This window comes from Acanthopagrus latus, chromosome 15, assembly GCF_904848185.1.
Source record: "Acanthopagrus latus isolate v.2019 chromosome 15, fAcaLat1.1, whole genome shotgun sequence".
Lineage (NCBI taxonomy): Eukaryota > Metazoa > Chordata > Actinopteri > Spariformes > Sparidae > Acanthopagrus > Acanthopagrus latus.
This window is the reverse complement of record NC_051053.1, coordinates 9,766,243-9,782,733: the sequence shown is the minus strand read 5'-3', so window position 1 is coordinate 9,782,733 and position 16,491 is coordinate 9,766,243. Positions and strand designations below refer to the sequence as shown.

General features: G+C 43.0%; 1 protein-coding gene across 37 annotated transcripts in view; it reads right to left on the bottom strand.

Annotated features, from left to right (window-relative positions):
* LOC119033764 (neurexin-1a) overlaps positions 1 to 16,491 on the bottom strand; it is a 271,561-nt gene that overhangs the window by 178,489 nt on the left and 76,581 nt on the right. The window contains exon 1 of one of the 37 annotated variants that reach the window (XM_037124287.1): positions 7,285 to 7,341. The exons of 35 other annotated variants lie outside the window; for them this stretch is intronic. The gene's annotated coding sequence lies outside the window, so the exon portion shown is untranslated. Of the gene's footprint in view, positions 1 to 4,216; positions 4,355 to 7,284; positions 7,342 to 16,491 lie in introns of those variants that run through there. One more of the 37 variants, XM_037124286.1, reaches the window with a different exon arrangement.

Genomic DNA, 16,491 nt, shown 5'->3' with positions numbered 1-16,491 from the left:
ACTTCTGTTTCACCCTTAATGCTTTGGCTTTAATGTCAAGTGTACTGAACAAAATATATTACATATTTTACTTGGACAAAAAACAGACAAAAGCATAACAGACGCAGACAACAGGACTGCTTCATGCTAGACTTTAAAGCCGGAGCATGTGAGATACTGACTGCTAAATCAAACATACCCCACCCCCACAGTGAGGAATAAGCACATTCTGAAAGTAAAATCTGACAATTTTGACAATTATGCTTAAAAAGGATAATGACTTCCACCTGAATTCACCTCATTAGACAACATTATGCAAAAAGTGTCCTGAATATTTCGTATAATGTCTGAGCCTCCAAAGGACTGCAACAGCAGTGCAACTGGTGAGCGGTATGTATACCTGTGTGTGTGTGTGTGTGCATCTCTTTTAGATCCGGGAGACATAGCAACCCGCAGAGTTAATATCCTGCAGCAGATGTGTCACTCATATGTGTAAGAAAAAAAAATACAAAAAAGTGGCTTGATATTGTAGAAGCCTACCGTTTTTTGTCAATATGCTCCACTGGGAATTTATGCATGTCCCTCTTTCTGTCTCTCTGGGCCGTCCCGTGGTCTACAGTCAATCAAACTACAGCAAACTGCCGGCACCTTAATGCCCTTGAGTCACGACACTGAATGGGGACATGGAAAGGAGCCAGCTCCTTTAGTCTGTTTTCAGAGAACAGAGGACGGAAAAAGACACGGGGAGAGTAAAAGTGTAGCTCCCGGGGAAAGGCCATAAATAGACACATAGGTAAAAACTTGTCACAGCCTGTTGTTCTGAGTCATCCAACCCCTTTTTGAACAGAGAATATCTGTCTTCACCAACAGCCCATTTACACCAAGATGTTTTAGAGGCAGTAAAAATTACCATTAGCAGAACATATTTTAAGTAGCGTTTTCTTTGCTTGGATTTATGAACAGATGCGGTGTACTTTGACACTCTGACTGTCCCGCAACCCCTTCCGAGTTTAATATTGTCTCCTGCCATATGAATAATTGTTAATCAATAGCATGTAATTGTTATTGCCATTCAGGAGCCTCATTCTCTATGGTCACATTACGTTTGCGGTTGTGGTGCAGAACTAACTACCCATATTGATGGAAGTAATGCAATTATTCGCCACTCAAATTAAATTAGTGTCACAAAGAGTCAAAGAGGTACACTGCTGCGTGACGCTGCAGCGAGCGGGAAGGCAATACGTCACTGCAAAAATAGAAGAGGTAGCATAAATGTCTGCTGAGTACGTTGAACTAAATCGCTCATTTATTACGAGGCACCGAGGGGGCCGCGTGCATGAGCATATGTACGACGGCGCCAGCGTGTGACTGAGCGACCAGGAGGCTCCTCATCCGTCACTTTGCTCTGACACTAATCTGGCATCTGCTACTCTATGGCTGCTTTTTAAATTAGCCTGCACCCAGGGGAGCACAGTGCCTGTCAACATCAAATCATGACACAACAGTATGAAACAGCCTCAGCAGGATGTGATTAAAAAAGAAAAAAAAAAAAAAAATTACCTGGGAAATGAACGACAGAAATGATTTGAATGGTGCATACTGAGATCATATTTTTTTCCCTTGGTGAACAGTTTCCCAATGAGTTTGAGGTCTCAATTGATACTTTCAACCTTCTTCAACACAGTATGTTCATGTAGTGATCTATGGTCAGATTTAGAGCAAAAATAGATGATGGAGCAAAGTATGCTTTGGCGTGGCTACATTGTCAGTTCCAGCCTGTACTCCGCAAAAACAAAGGCGGCGACTGTTATGATGTCACACTCAAGGCTTCAAAACAGCAGTCCACAATACAGCGTGTGAGATCAGTTGAGGTGGGTTAACGCTTCAAACACTTCATCGCTGCACACTTGTATTGAGTCGTTTTAACTATTCCACGCCTACTGCACTAAAATACTCCAGTTATAATATCACTATCGATGACAAAAATATGATCGTCCTCAAGTGACAATGAAGATATTTCAGGGAGCTGCGGCGGGGGGTTGTTACAGGCTCTGCTAAAACAGACACGGTAATTATGTCGCCCATCTCCAGTGGTGTCGTATTGTTCATGACAGTCCCCAGCATTAACTGTGACTAACTCTACATCACTGTTTCCCTGTCAGAGATCTCACTGACACCCACCCTGCTCGCACCACTCGAAATACCCTTCTAACGAGCTGAGGAGAAAAAGAGCTTGTTGTGCCACCCTCAGCTTTTTAAGGTTCATAAGGAGTTCACAGTTTTGAAAAAAATAAATAAATAAATAAAAATGAAAGACACACCTGTGGATTTTTTTTTTTTTTTTTTAAAGGCTAGATGCACCATAAATAAAACTGGACGCTAAGGCCATGAAGACATGGGGAGCAGTGCCGTTTAATCGTGAGCGGTGAGGCTCTGTGACTGACGCTGGATTTCCCATTCACTCTCTGTTTCCCTGTTTGACTGGCAGCCTATTAAAATGATACAGAAGTTAGTGTCTGGCAGCCTATTAGGAACGATAGGAAGTCGGCTTCATGAAGCCGGCCTAAGCCTCTTACGTTATGACAGAGAGAAGAGTTTCTGAAGTGCTGCATTCTCTGAGAACATATTTTATTACATGATTATCACACCATTCAAAAGACTTAATAAAATGCCTCAAACCGCTCTCTTCCTTGCAAGGTAGGCAGCCGCAATCCACTGATTGCTGTGCTTCATATCAACTCTTGTTTTTATGTCTGCAGTGGAAAATCACATCTCCGTGAAGCGGACTGTTTCGGTTGCTGATAGTGTTGACAGAGCGGCAAGAATGGGCAAATAAGCCTCAATTAGCTCAGTTAAATGTATCCAGGCACATAACTGATGGAGTCAGCATGTGTGGATGCGCGTGAGCTTACACATACTAAGTTCTGTCAGACACCATACTGTGCTAGCTTAACGCAAAGTGTCATTTAGATTCACAGTATGAAGGATGTCTTGCTGTGCTCAGAGAGAGTCCCCTCCCCCGGTGTCAGTCTGCAGAAACTCTCCGTCCTGAGTACATTTTACTCATAATTGGCTCCACCATTCAGCTTGTCAGTTGTTATAAGGCACTTATTAAAAACATGTGGCTCGTATTCTGCAAACTCCTCAAGGTGCGCGTTCGTTTGTGTGCAAATGTGAGCTGCAGAGCATGCAAGCTATTAAGTTAATTCATTTTTCGAGCATATATACTTTCAACTGTTTAACCAAGAATTTAATTTCTATTATACCGTATTTCAAATGAGAGATTTTAAACAAAACATACTGATGTGCATTATCAATAGGATTAGGCCGGAGCCAGTGTGTCAGTCATTTTTACAGCCTGTCACTTGACAGACACATCAGGGCTCCAGACTAACTTGCACCTGCAAAAGCACATGAGCTACAGTAGGTGCACCCAATAATACATTCCAAATTCATTTCTTTATTGTAAATAGTGATAAAGGAGCAAACACTTGCTTTTGTGAATGATGTCACATGCACCAAGAACTTGTTATAGCCTCATTTTTTAAAATTTTATTTCATTTTTTAAAATAAACTGCTATATTTCAGGACATTTCACCTTCAAGCCCTGCAGATGGTCTATGTTCATAATCACAGTTTATTTAGATTCATCACTTGGTGAATCTGCATTATATTGATTTGTGGATAAGGTGATTAATCTGTAAAATGTCAGAAATGTGTGAGAAAACACCAGGCAAACAGCCACAGGGCCAGACTTCCCTATATGTAACTAGACATTTTGTCAAATCAATAACCCAAAATCTGACTATATTCAGTTTACAATGATATATATCATCACATTTAAGAAACTAAAACTTTCTTGTGTTTGGAATTTTGACCTCAAAAGACCACACAAATAGTCGTAGATTACTTTTCCACTGCCAATTTTTTTTTTCAATTTCAACTAATTTATGAATTTCTATGAGTGTTTTTTTTTTTTCCCTCCAACTTCAGAGTCTTGTTCTATATTTAGCAAGAGTCAAAGCGCTTTCTATCAACTCAACTATTTTGCAGAAAAGCAGCTACACGACTGTGACTAATAGAAAACACAAAATATGTCTCAACGTGCACTAAGTGAGGTGATGCTGGGCTAATGTTAGCAACAGCCAACACACTTCTGTCTTGCTAGCAAAACAGTCCTGCGTTCAGCTCATGTTAGCTTATAGCTTTAACTCCTAAATGGCCAAATCATACTTACAGAAGTTGTCAACGGGAAATTTACAGGCAGGACTGACAAGTACACATCTTTAGACAATCTGAATTGGCAGCTAGCTCTAAACTGTCTAACAGCAAACATGTCATTCTTGCTTTATCCCCCACGACTGAAGGAGGCACACGGTCGACTTGAGGGATGACTCCCCCTGGTGGCCGGGAGAGCAAGGGGACGCTTCTTAACATGACGCCAGAATGATCGTTATTCTAAAAAGGTTGGTAAAAAAAGGTCAAAAGTAGGTTAAATTGGCTTTACATCCAGAGCATTTTGTATTTCTTAAGCAGTATTTTCTTAAATGGTGGTGTTGTTTCCTTATTTTGGTGTGTTTTATTTAAAAAACACAAAGTTTTGAATGGTGAATCATCACATTTAGAGCTGGCACAAACATCAAGACACACTAAAAAATTAGCTGCATCTTGAATTCCAGCAAGAAAATAAACCACACTTCAAGAGGGAAAATGCTCCGTCTCTTTTTTTTTTTTTGTTTGTTTTTTTGGCAGTGATACAGAACTCACTTCACATATTGCTTTTTCAGAACATCCCCAATTAAACTGATACGCGCCGCATTTCACCCTGAAACCAGTGGATTTGTGTGTAGTCCTGCGGTACGGGAACGCCATGAGAGGAATCTCAACCACAGGAAGAATTTGGTCCTGTTAATTAGCTACATATTCCACGGTTTTCAGCCACTCATGCAGGTCAGTAACCACACTGAATGATTTCCACACAGTTGCTGCCAGCGGCTTCACAGACAGCGCCGTGTTTTAACAGCTGGCTGACAGGCTGTAGGTAGAAGGCGTCCGTTTTGATTTCTCCGGAAACTCATCCAGATGCAGTCAAAAAACAAAACAAAACAAAAAAACGTGTGAAAGATGCCTCATTAAGCCATTTTCTCGTTGCTCTGTGTTCCATGTTTTGTTCTGCTCACCATCAGTATGTTTGATTTTGTACTCGGGCAACATTAAAACACAGTGATTGTTCCCAAATGTGGTCAGAGGAGCCTCAATGTATCGACGAATCATTGTGAAGATGGTGTGAGTCATCGTCAAAGCACTGCCTACCGGCAACACGGGGTAGCGCCGTGCGACAAGCGTTATTTGATTTGCGCAACACTGTCGCGGTGCGGTCCACACTTGATATATGAGAGCGTAATGCATAATTAAGGGGTGTCCTCAAGCGCCACATAGTGGACACACAAAGTGACATTCATCTGCTTTCATGCTGCTGCATGTTTGCCACAGTGTGGAGCTCAAACAAAGTCAAAACTAGCTATTAACCTGCAGCACTGAGAAAGAGAAAGAGCCATGTTTACAGCGACTGCTTGCATAAAAGCCAGAATGAAGGTCAGTGCTACACCGTTATCAGTAGCCACTACCTGTGCTAACAGCAAAGAGATCATATGGTGGGCATCTAAAATATGAAAAAAAAAATAAAAATAAATAAGTAAATAAATAAATAACTGTTTGGGGGTTGACAGTGGTGGAGTAGCAAATAAAATGTAATAAAATGTAGCTCTTGAAAAGACAGTCATGTAAGTGTGTGTCAGCCCAGATCACACACAATCCATGTCGGCTCTCTCTAATTGGCAGTGTCTCAATCAGGTGCGTAGGCAGCCCTCCTCTGGGAGCGGCTCCCACGAGGACACGAAAACCACCTCATCCACAGCTGCCAAAGGCATCCGCAGGCGTCCACAGTTCGCACCTGTGCACATGTTTTATTTTTTTTGTTGTTGTTGTTTTTTCCCCTTGCATTCATGAAAGCAAACATAAAAACAGACAACGGAGCTGATGCGGTCCAAACAATCGGATCGGATTCTAACAGCAACACCGTCTCCTGCAACGTCCTTATCACAAGCTGAAACATTTTTTTTTGAGACGGCTCACAAAGCAAGGGTCGGACCCTGTTGTGTGAAAATATTCCATTTCCCAATTCAAAATGTACATTGTGCGATCCAATCGAATTTTGCTTTTAAGATGTCTGACGCGGCAGAAAACACAATTACACGGAACGCGCCGTTCCCACATGAATCACAGTCGGTTTTCTTTGCAGAAAATGTGTTTCTGTATGCTTGAGCTACTTCTGTTGAAAGGCTTCTGGAGATCATAAGGAAAGTGGAGAAAGCATCTCGGTTAAAAAAGAAAAAAAAAAAAAAACTACAGACAATTCTTGAGATCAAATATATGTCTGAGATAAAAACAGGGCGGGCTTTTATAGTTGGCAGCCAGGCCATTAAACTAGATCTTGTAGTGCCCCCCCACCATCCACCACCACCACCACCACCACCAAGAGACGAGTGGATTTAACAAATAACCCCCCCCCCAAAAAAAAGCAGCATCTTGAGGACTTAACGGCCCCTGGAAGGAGACACGGTAGTCCATCTCTCGACGACACACAGGGATCCCTTTTAATCTGAGCTGGGGGAAAAGGGCTGAAAGACCCCGACGAGGGGCGGCTAAATCTAACAGGACGAGAGAAAATATGAGGAAAACTGTGAACACAAACACGCACAGACGGACAAATATGCGTGTGAATACCCCGTGTGCCGGGGCAAACAAACACTGTATGAGTACACATACTAAACAGCACACTTCCAGCTGCAGGGCTCTCATTTGCTCTCAGCCTATTACTGAATCACAACAGCATTACAGTGAAGAGGGAGTGTAATGTGCTGAATACTAATCTGCAAAGCCCAATCCATTTCTAGAGAGTAAATCCAGGGGATAATAATGTAAGCCTTGGGGAGATGGAGGGGGATCAATATCCTCATCAAAAGAGAAGCATTTTGATATTAATGTATAGTTACCACTTCACTTAACTGGATATATATATTTAAAGAGCAAGAGGCTATAAACATGTGTCCCTGCTATAGGGACCCCTCAGCACTAATTTATCATCACAGCTGATAATATGCAGGCCATTATTTACTATCAGAACCGATGAGCTGCGGGAACAGGTGTGTAGTAACGTTTGATAGCAGCTCCCTGTCTGAAATGTGCTCGCGTCGATAAATCTCCGCCATAAGCATCTTAACAAGCTGCTCAATTTGGACTCACCCCTGTCAAGGTTGCCGAGCGCGGACCCGGAGAGCACGCCGCCGCGCCGGAACCGCAGAGGTTACCGTCCGCTTGTGATTACCGGAAGCGGGGTCCGACTGTAAAGGAACCGGCGTTTGGCAGATGTCTAATTTGGGCCATATACGTGGAGACGTGTCCCTCAGACAAGAGCAAAGTCAAGAGGCGCTGAGGCGTGTCATTGCGCGAGAAATAATTCATGTGCTAATTACACTGCCAGCGTGTCACGGGGATGATTTCTGGGGCCCGCTCTCGTCTCGTCAGCCCGGCACTCGGCTCCGAGATCCCGCTCTACGTCTGACACAGCATGAATCCGTGATAGTAAGCAGACAGCCAGACACATCAGCGACGACGCTTTTCTTTTCCTCATCCTCAGCGCACATCTTTCACTGCCAGGACAATGCCTACATCAATTTAAGTAAGGGTAGCTACAAAGCCTCAGTGTGTCCTTGGTTGTACTGTTTATCGCACTAGCAGGAATTACACTGCCATTATCTGCCATTTGGATGCTTTTTTGAGTAAATTGTTAGGGCTCAGTTTGATTCATCCAGTGCCTCAACAGGAGGCTCACCGATGCTAACACAAGCACCAATGCACCATAGGACAGATTTGTACACTCCTGTCATCGATTGATTATGTGAATCAAGTCAAAACGGATTAATTCCAGAAACAGAAGAGACGGAGGAGCAGATGTAAAAGTGATTCAAACAGACTTTGTTTAGCATCATCTGGAGAGGAGAAATCCAAAAGTGAGTGATGCGTTGTTTTCTAGAGAAGGATTTACTGCCGTGTCGTATGTCAGTAGCACTCGGGCCTCAATAAAAAGCAAGACTATTTAATCAGCTGTGGCGGAAACACTTACTGGTGTATTTTATGAGCTGCCAAAACTAATTAAACCATATAATTTGGAAAGTCATCATCATCTGGGTCACTGCCATAACCTTCGTCCCCCACAGGATGATGGCACAGCTAGAGGAGTCCAAAAGACAACCAGTCCTCCCCAGCGTTTGTGATGACAATATGAACATGAGTTAAAGGATTTAGTGCCTTTCACCAACTCGTGGTTGTCTTTAAGAACAGCCCCACCCTGAATCAACAAAGGTACCGGTCAGTTATTTACTAAATCACCTCAGTGTTTAAATGAAATGTCAGACGTGTTCATTTTCAATAAACAGTTTGGGTCAAGTCCTCACTTCAAAATGACATTTTAACTGAATGCACAGCATGTATTTTCTACCGTTAGAGGTCCGCCAGTCTAAAAATAGAAACGTGAGAGTAGTCTGTTGATGCAGAATGGGATCATGGGGGTTGATGTTTTAATTGGCCCACATCCACCATTTCCACTTTAAACGTACTTGACGTGAAATTATATCCATGGACAGGGTAACGTACCCAGATTGTATGTTATATTAAGTCACGTTCCCCAACCAACTCTTTATGTGGCATTTAACCGGTGAGCTGTCGAACGTGACTTAACATAACATGCAACTTAGGTACGTTACTTTCTCTATCGATCTAATTTCACGTCAAGTAGGTTTCCAACGAGAATGAACTCTTGTGTTTCCAATTTAGATGTAAGCCAGGGGGCAACAGGCGACCAAATGTAACGCGCTCTAACCTCGAGTCAAGTTTCAGATTTCTCTGGGTTCAAACTCTGTCGGAATATTTTCAGGTAATGGAAACGTACAACTCAATAAAGAAAATACAGCAAAGGTCTAGTTGTTTTTAGTCATATTAAAGGGGCTGTTCGTTTATGTTAGAGGGTCGTTGCTCTGTGTTATCTGAAAAAGGAGATGACAATGAGACGCTGCACTGGGAAAACGTGCATAAAGTTGTTTCTTTTGGTCACAAAAGATCAAACCGAAATCTCTCACAAAAATATTCCACCACCCGTCAGCATTTAACAACTCAAGTACATTGTCCACATGTTGCCTGGGGCAACCCAAAATGATACGGAAGGTCTAATTTGTCCCATCACGTTACAGTCTGCTTACATATGGCCAATAACAAAGTGACTGATACATGAGATGTGCTACAAACTGTTACACAGGGCTCCTTTAGTGTGGAAAAGATACATATTATATCTTTGAGCAACACTTTATGGTAACCATCATTATTAAATGGTGAGATTCTAGTAATGATTCTTCAGTTAATAGTTATTTCACTGCCACACCATGAAACGTTTCATAAACCCTGAGATCTATTTTTATAATCTCCATCAAAGAATATGTATAGATGAGCTACATGTTATTTATTAACCATTTACAAAGTATTAAGAACATCAATCGTGACTTGACATTTACCAATTCTTTAATAAACAATTCAACTGTTTATAAATGATGGTTATTCTACAGGGTTAATAACATTTTTCAACAGGGCCAGCTACAGAAATAAACAGCCCTTTCATTTAAAGTCTTCCAAGTCTCTTGAAGTGCTATTAACTTCCCAATGCCACGTCTCCCACCGCCACACATACAGACTTTTGTTCTCTCGGTTCCAAAGTCAACACAATGAGATCACTTTGCTCATTCATGCCTTTCATACTCTGACACCGGTGAAGTGGCCTGTCTGTCAGGACCAGTTCTTTCAGGTGCAGTGAGGTGAACTTGAAATAAATGTATCCTGAATTCAAAACCAGATCTTCCCGACACATCACCTCCGATCCCTCTTCCTCAGACATAACAAAGGGAACACAAGTAGCCCTGTCGTTTGCCAGTGTGCACAGCTTCTTCCCTCTTTATTGTTAGTTTTTATTAAATTGTGTATTTTGTTTGTCAGGTATTTATTTTAGTGGCCATTCGACGGAGGTACACCAACAGCCTCCGTGCGTTAACTCCCCCGTGGTGAAAGAACACGGCACAGCACGCTGAGCAGCATCATCGCATGTTTAAAAAAAACGTGCTCCAATGAACAAATCGCTGCAGGACAGTGAGGCTTGACAGAATCCCAGCATCACCTCGCTGAGCTGCTGGGCAAGGTCACCAACACCAGAGCGGGGTTTTATTTTGTTCTTGTTGGCTAAAGGATGTCAGTTTTCAACCTCCATTGTTGTATTTATTTAAGTCTCAGTTTGGTTTCCGATACAACTCACTCACACAAAACAGCAGCCGTCCAATTATTTTCCTCTCGTGTCGGACCGTCTCGCACATGTCCTGCAGATACTTCCCGGGCCTCGCCTTCTACGTGGCTCCGCGCTAATACGCGCGCAGAGGAATTTCCCCCCAGAAACCTACATCGTACATTTCACATCATCACACCCAGAGCCTTTTTCTCTCCCAAGTCGCCTGTTGCAACGCCAGCACCACACCGCACTGCGCTGCACTGAGGGGTATTTGAGCAAGGAAACACAATACATCCCTCTTTGTGTCTCGCAGAAAAAGCCTCGCAGCTATGAAAAAAAGATCACACTGAGGCATCCTTAGCGGTGGAGAACCGACGGCACAAGTGTTTGTGCAGAGCCAAACACTGTGTGGCGATTGGAGATGAAACCCAGGTGGGGGAAGAATACCTGTGATACCAGAGCGGGAGCGATCACGCAGCACTGCCACCGCGCCACTTCAAAGGAGAAAGAGAAAAAACAAACAAAAAAAAAAACAATGGCGCAGTGACTTAACAGGTGATAGGGAATCATGGCGCCGCTTTACGGCTCAGCTTGGAAACAAATAGCACTCTTGAGGCTTTAATGAAATCCACTCCGGTAAGAGGATAAATAAATATATAGACTAATTAAACGCCACTGAGAGAGAATGCACAGGCAAAGATGCGAGTGTGCTATTGTTAATCTATTCCCACTGTTTTGCGGAGCTTATTCACAACAGTCCATCGCCCTAATTACATCAACGCCGCTGTCTTCACCGAGGGGGTTGTCCTACGCGGCTCCACCTCCGTTACCTTCGGCGATTGATGGCGGCAGGAGCCCCCTCCTCACCTTTATCAATGGGGCGAGATTGTCCACAGGCAAAGATGCTGACCTATGGAGGGAAAATTACTCACTTTGGGGTGTTACTGTTTCAGCAGCGCTATGGCCCTGCTGACACTAGACCAAGGTCATTTCATAATGGGTTGTCCAGCTGCCACTCTGCTGTCAACGGGCCTGAGTGATGAAGCAAAGCGCAGCCAGTTATGGCGACAGGAGGCAAGGCTACGGGAGCTTGATAAAGATCAGCCTCTATCCGGAGAGAAAACAGCAAAGAAAGAGGGATAGAAAAAAGATGATCCTGCATTTTGCCCCCTAAGCCTTCAAAGTGGTGACAAATAGATCTGCCTTGTAGCTCGCGTCTGCGAGCCGCCCTGTTTTGCATTCTGCTGGGAGCTGCAACAGCCAGTGCCACAGGAATAAATGCATGTGATCGGCGAGAGCAGTCATCACAGTGCAGCAATACCCTGAGAAGTATTGACTGCGTTACAGCTCTTTTCTCAGGTCGCTGTCAATCCTGTCAGTCCTATGAATTGATCAGTGGGGGTTCACATCCATCAGAGTGACTCATCCAACACAGATACGATGTTTCGGAGTCCAATTTGTTCCATCCCCTGGGCTGAAGTGGATGAAAGTTTGTACTTTAATCTGTGTTTGTTCTCAAGAACTCCTCTCCTCCAGAAAGTCCTTCTCGTATCTCTATCTCTTTTTTAACACCTGTATCCATTTTTATAAACCATATTTGATTTTTGCAGACATTGTCTGTTTGTGGTCCTCACCTTTTAAATTCTTTAAGAAAAAAGCACTGTTATCAGTTGCTTCTGGATCCATGTCCTTGACCAGAGGTGACCACATTTCTGCTGTCAGGTTTGTGTTTTTTGGGATGACTAAGGCTTGTTTCTGTTTTTCTTGTTTTTACTTTTAATTTAAATTTCAGTCAGAATTTCTACTTCTAGGGATAAGCAGTTACAGACAATGACATGACATTTCTACTTCTTATTGTCTGCTATTGTCTAGGCTGAGCCTCCTTTTGTCCAGCATGTATTAGTACTACTAGTAGAAGTAGAAGCAGTAGCAACAGTAGTAATAGTATTGTAGTATTGGTACTGTATACAGCTAACAGTATTATCTGGGTAACAAGATGCTTATCAAGAGCCTTGTAGTGGTGTGTTTGCTAGCAGAAATGCTTGGGTTTAAAATAATTTATCAGGTCAATCAAATAAAAGAAAAAGCAAATTGCCGACTTCCTTGGTTTAATTTAGCTGTATAGTAGATCAGGGAGGGGTAAAGTGGATATATTTAAGGAGCTGTCATAATGCTTCTGAAGAAAACCTCCCTCCTTTTCATGCAATGAAAATGAAAATGTTAAAATTCATTCATGAATAGACTTTGGTCTCCACAAAGGATAGCTTACATAACCAAAATTACTATCTGGGGGTGTGATCTAGCATTGGAGCATATCATTTCTATATTTTGTATTTTGTATCAGACTGTATGGAGGTTCTTGTAAAACACGGTTACAGACAGTAGAACAAAGAAACTAAATAATCCAAGCCAAAGAAAAGTGTTGTTTGCTTTAATTCACGGTGAGACTGTGTTTCCAAGTCTGAGCATGTGTGTTTTCTGTTTACTCATCTACTTTGTACACACACAGTGTTATCCTGGAAGAGACTGGAGACTTAATGGGATTTCCTTGTTTCAGCAGTTTAAAGACAAAGGAATGATTCAGTACATACAGAGCCTGATTCCATTTTATTCCTTCTGCTGTGACATGCATACAGTATGCAAAATTATGCTTCTTACAAAAAAAAAAAACAAGCACACTTGTGTGTGTGATCCCGGGCCGCTAACTGATGCCTCTCATGAGGGAAGGACTCTGTTTCCACAGCATGGCACAAAAAAAGCCTGGAAATTTACGAATTAATTACAAGAACAGGGTCGCTTTTTTTCCGGCTCCTCTGAAGTGCGCTCGAGAGACTGCTGGAAACGTCCCTAACAAGGGTCCCAGCATGTGCCTCTTTTTGCTTCTTTAAAGAAATACATAAGAGACAAAGAGGGGCAGGGGACAGTGCAGAATGTTCCACTCTATGGGGGGGTTACGGGGGACATTTTAGTCTCTCCTTTTAAGTGGTGTTGCTCCCCCGCTCTGTGTAATACACTGCCAAAGTGGCCCACATGCATCATCGCAGCCTGTTAAATCTAGCCTTTGTTTGCCTTCGAATTCAAGTGAAACATAAAAGGATTACATATAATTCAGCCTGCTCTGTTGTATCGTACAGTATCGCATGAACCCCTTGTTGAGACTGACGAACGCACGGAGCAAGTCGGCTGTCTGGCAGAAAGAGCAGCGGAATAAAAAGGGATCATGTTTGTTGTGCTACTTTCTGCAGAGTCCTTCTCGAGCACTCTCCATCAGGGCCACAGCCCTGGGTGACTGAGCCTTTTACCTATCTGCAGCATCCAGCCACCTGCCATGGAAATCACGGCTGTTTCCGCCATATGCCCCAATGTTCTGCCAAGCCTCTCCGGTCTGTTCCGCCTTGAGCAAATTTCATTATGGGATGGCTGGGAGCACTCGGCGCTGCTCATTAAGGCTATCAGCGTGGCACGTCACCGTTTGTAACGCGAGGGGATGCAGGAGGTTGAATACCCCTCGCGTCGAGGATCGCTTTAACAACTTCAGCAACTGTCTAACTTTTGTTGAGGAATTAGGATATGGTAGCATATGGTCTTCTCTCAAACGCACGCAAAAGGTCGTTCTGAGACTCAAGCCCGCGTTTGAATTTCAGTGTGAGTGCAGAACATGATTACAGAGGGGAGCTGATCTTCTGCCATTGGCTGAAAGGAAAATGGCTGGCAGGGGTCAATTAAAATGATATCACAGGACGACTCGAGAGTTCAAGCGTTTGACCATTGTTCTAAAGTCCTTGCAAATGCTCCATTAAAGGAAGACGATAGACGCTTTAGAAGATTTGATCCTCTACGAGTGAAAACATGAATTCACACGCATTAAAAGGGCCTTTGCTCATTTAAATCAAACCAGAGGTTTTATTGCTGTGCCTTTACTTGGTCTGATATGACCAGTGGCTTATGGTGGCTAAGATTAGCTAACGTTCATTGATACTTATTTGTAACTAACATTACTGAGTCTGTTTGGTGACCTTATGTCTTGTCTGTTTTTGTGCTACCGTTACATCATGTTTTAGCATTACCATTATCCTGTCAATATCATATGTGACCAAAGATAAATAACAGGCAACTACAGAAACAGCAAGTAACTATCATCGACCCAGATGATATAAAAGAAAAAAATGATTAGTTACATTGTCAAGAATAACTACAAAAAAATATAGTACATCTTTTTTTTTTCCATTATTCAACCACTGCCACTATAAAATGTTGCCATTCATTCTGCAATTCACAGGTATGTTGAAATATGTGGTTTCATACTGTATGTATCATATTAACATCGGTGAGATGGCTGCCAAGCCAGAGACCACTGTTCAAGACAGTGTTTCAACATCTGCGTGAGACCGCTGGATATTTGAACCAGACATCAGGACAACTGCCAGCTGTATATGTGACTGCAAAATCAGGTAATCCAAAAGATGAGCTTTGCTAATCCTAATGCAGTTGTTTTTGTGATTTAAACCGGGCTATAAGCGGTAAGTATTCCATTTAGATGAACATTTTTATAATCCACATTACAAAAATGGCAATGTAACTCATAAATAGGAACTGACCACATTTCAGAGTAATCTGACCAAACCCTGTACACGTCGCAGTGATTCATATACACATGCTGTTTTGGCTTCTCCTAATCTTCTCTGTTGTGTGTGGAGCTAAACAGCTAATACACTCCTGGCAGTCTATTCTGGCTATCTGGCACACAATGTGTTTAATAAGACCGAGCTGATTCACTGAAAGATAAAACGTCCTCCGCTATCATACATGAGCCAGTGTTGTGTTGCCACGAGGCAGTGGCAGCGGTCCACTAACATGGTCAGCATATAGCCAGATGGAGCTGAGCCACGGGGATCAAACGGAGAGTTCTGCTGCTGGAGGATTCCTGCCAGCTAACACCCACCACCCTCTGACATTTCCACCGTCACACCGCTCTCTATCTCTTTACTACCCTTGAAGAAGAGGCGAGTTCACTTTGCTCAGGTATTACGGTCTCGGGGCTTTCCGAGGTGATTCTGAGCACCAAAACAATAATGGCTTATCTCCCCGCCTGTCTTTTGCATTGTTTACTCACAATCGTTTCCTATTCTGTGCCCTCATGCGGGAAGGCCAATCTGTGGCCTGTGCATTGGAGAGGCAGAGTTTAGCTGCACTGTGCTCGAGCGGGATGTTCACTCAGCCATGCACCCAGAGCCATCACAGTGCGTTAACCCCTGGATGCTTCCTGGCACTGTCTCACTGGACTGCAGTAGTAGACTGCTTCTCGTCCAGAGGGTCTACAGACCTTAGGCTGACCGAGGGCAGGGAAGGCCAGGGTCAAACAGTGCAAGGAGAATAAAAAAGAAAAAAAAACACAGGGGGATATAGGGGGCATCATTAAACTGGGAACCTTGACATGGAGATTGATCTGTTGTTGTGTCCTTCTGACTGAATGGTTTAATAGTTAAAGTATGTGAGTGATGCATGCTGAAAAGCGTATCGATCTCTTTTCGATAGACCCTTGTCAGAGATGGATGAGATACAATAGTTACCAATCAATGCAGCTAGTTATTCACCGGCTTTGACTGTCAATAAGCCTGTGCATCACGCACTGCGTCTGCCGTGGTGCATTCTTACAACATTTCTGTGGCTTGTGGGAATAAATGACACCTTTCTTCTGATATGCGTTTTGATATTTTGATGCTTTGAGCCGGGTTTGGCAGTTCCAGAGCCTGCGCTGGACCAAGGCTACTGATGGATGTGAAGGAGTTTGGATGTGGCATGGCCTGTCCTGTGGTCATTAACACGAATCCACTGCAGGCAGTTATTAGTAACGCACAGTCTACCGCTGCTCGTGGATAAGAGAAAGAACAATAGTAAACATGCACAGTAAATGTAAATACAGATGGAACAATGGCCACTTATTGAGTTTTATACTGACCACCTTTCCCCATTGCATCTATTCGACTGTGAAGACTGGTCAATCCAATATTTAATAAAGGATTTTTAATTATGATTATCAGACTGCCTCAGATTCCGTCTGTCAGACCATTAAGGGGCTGTTGCCATGGATCATTAACAGTAAGATGGGAAGTCACTTATATATTGGA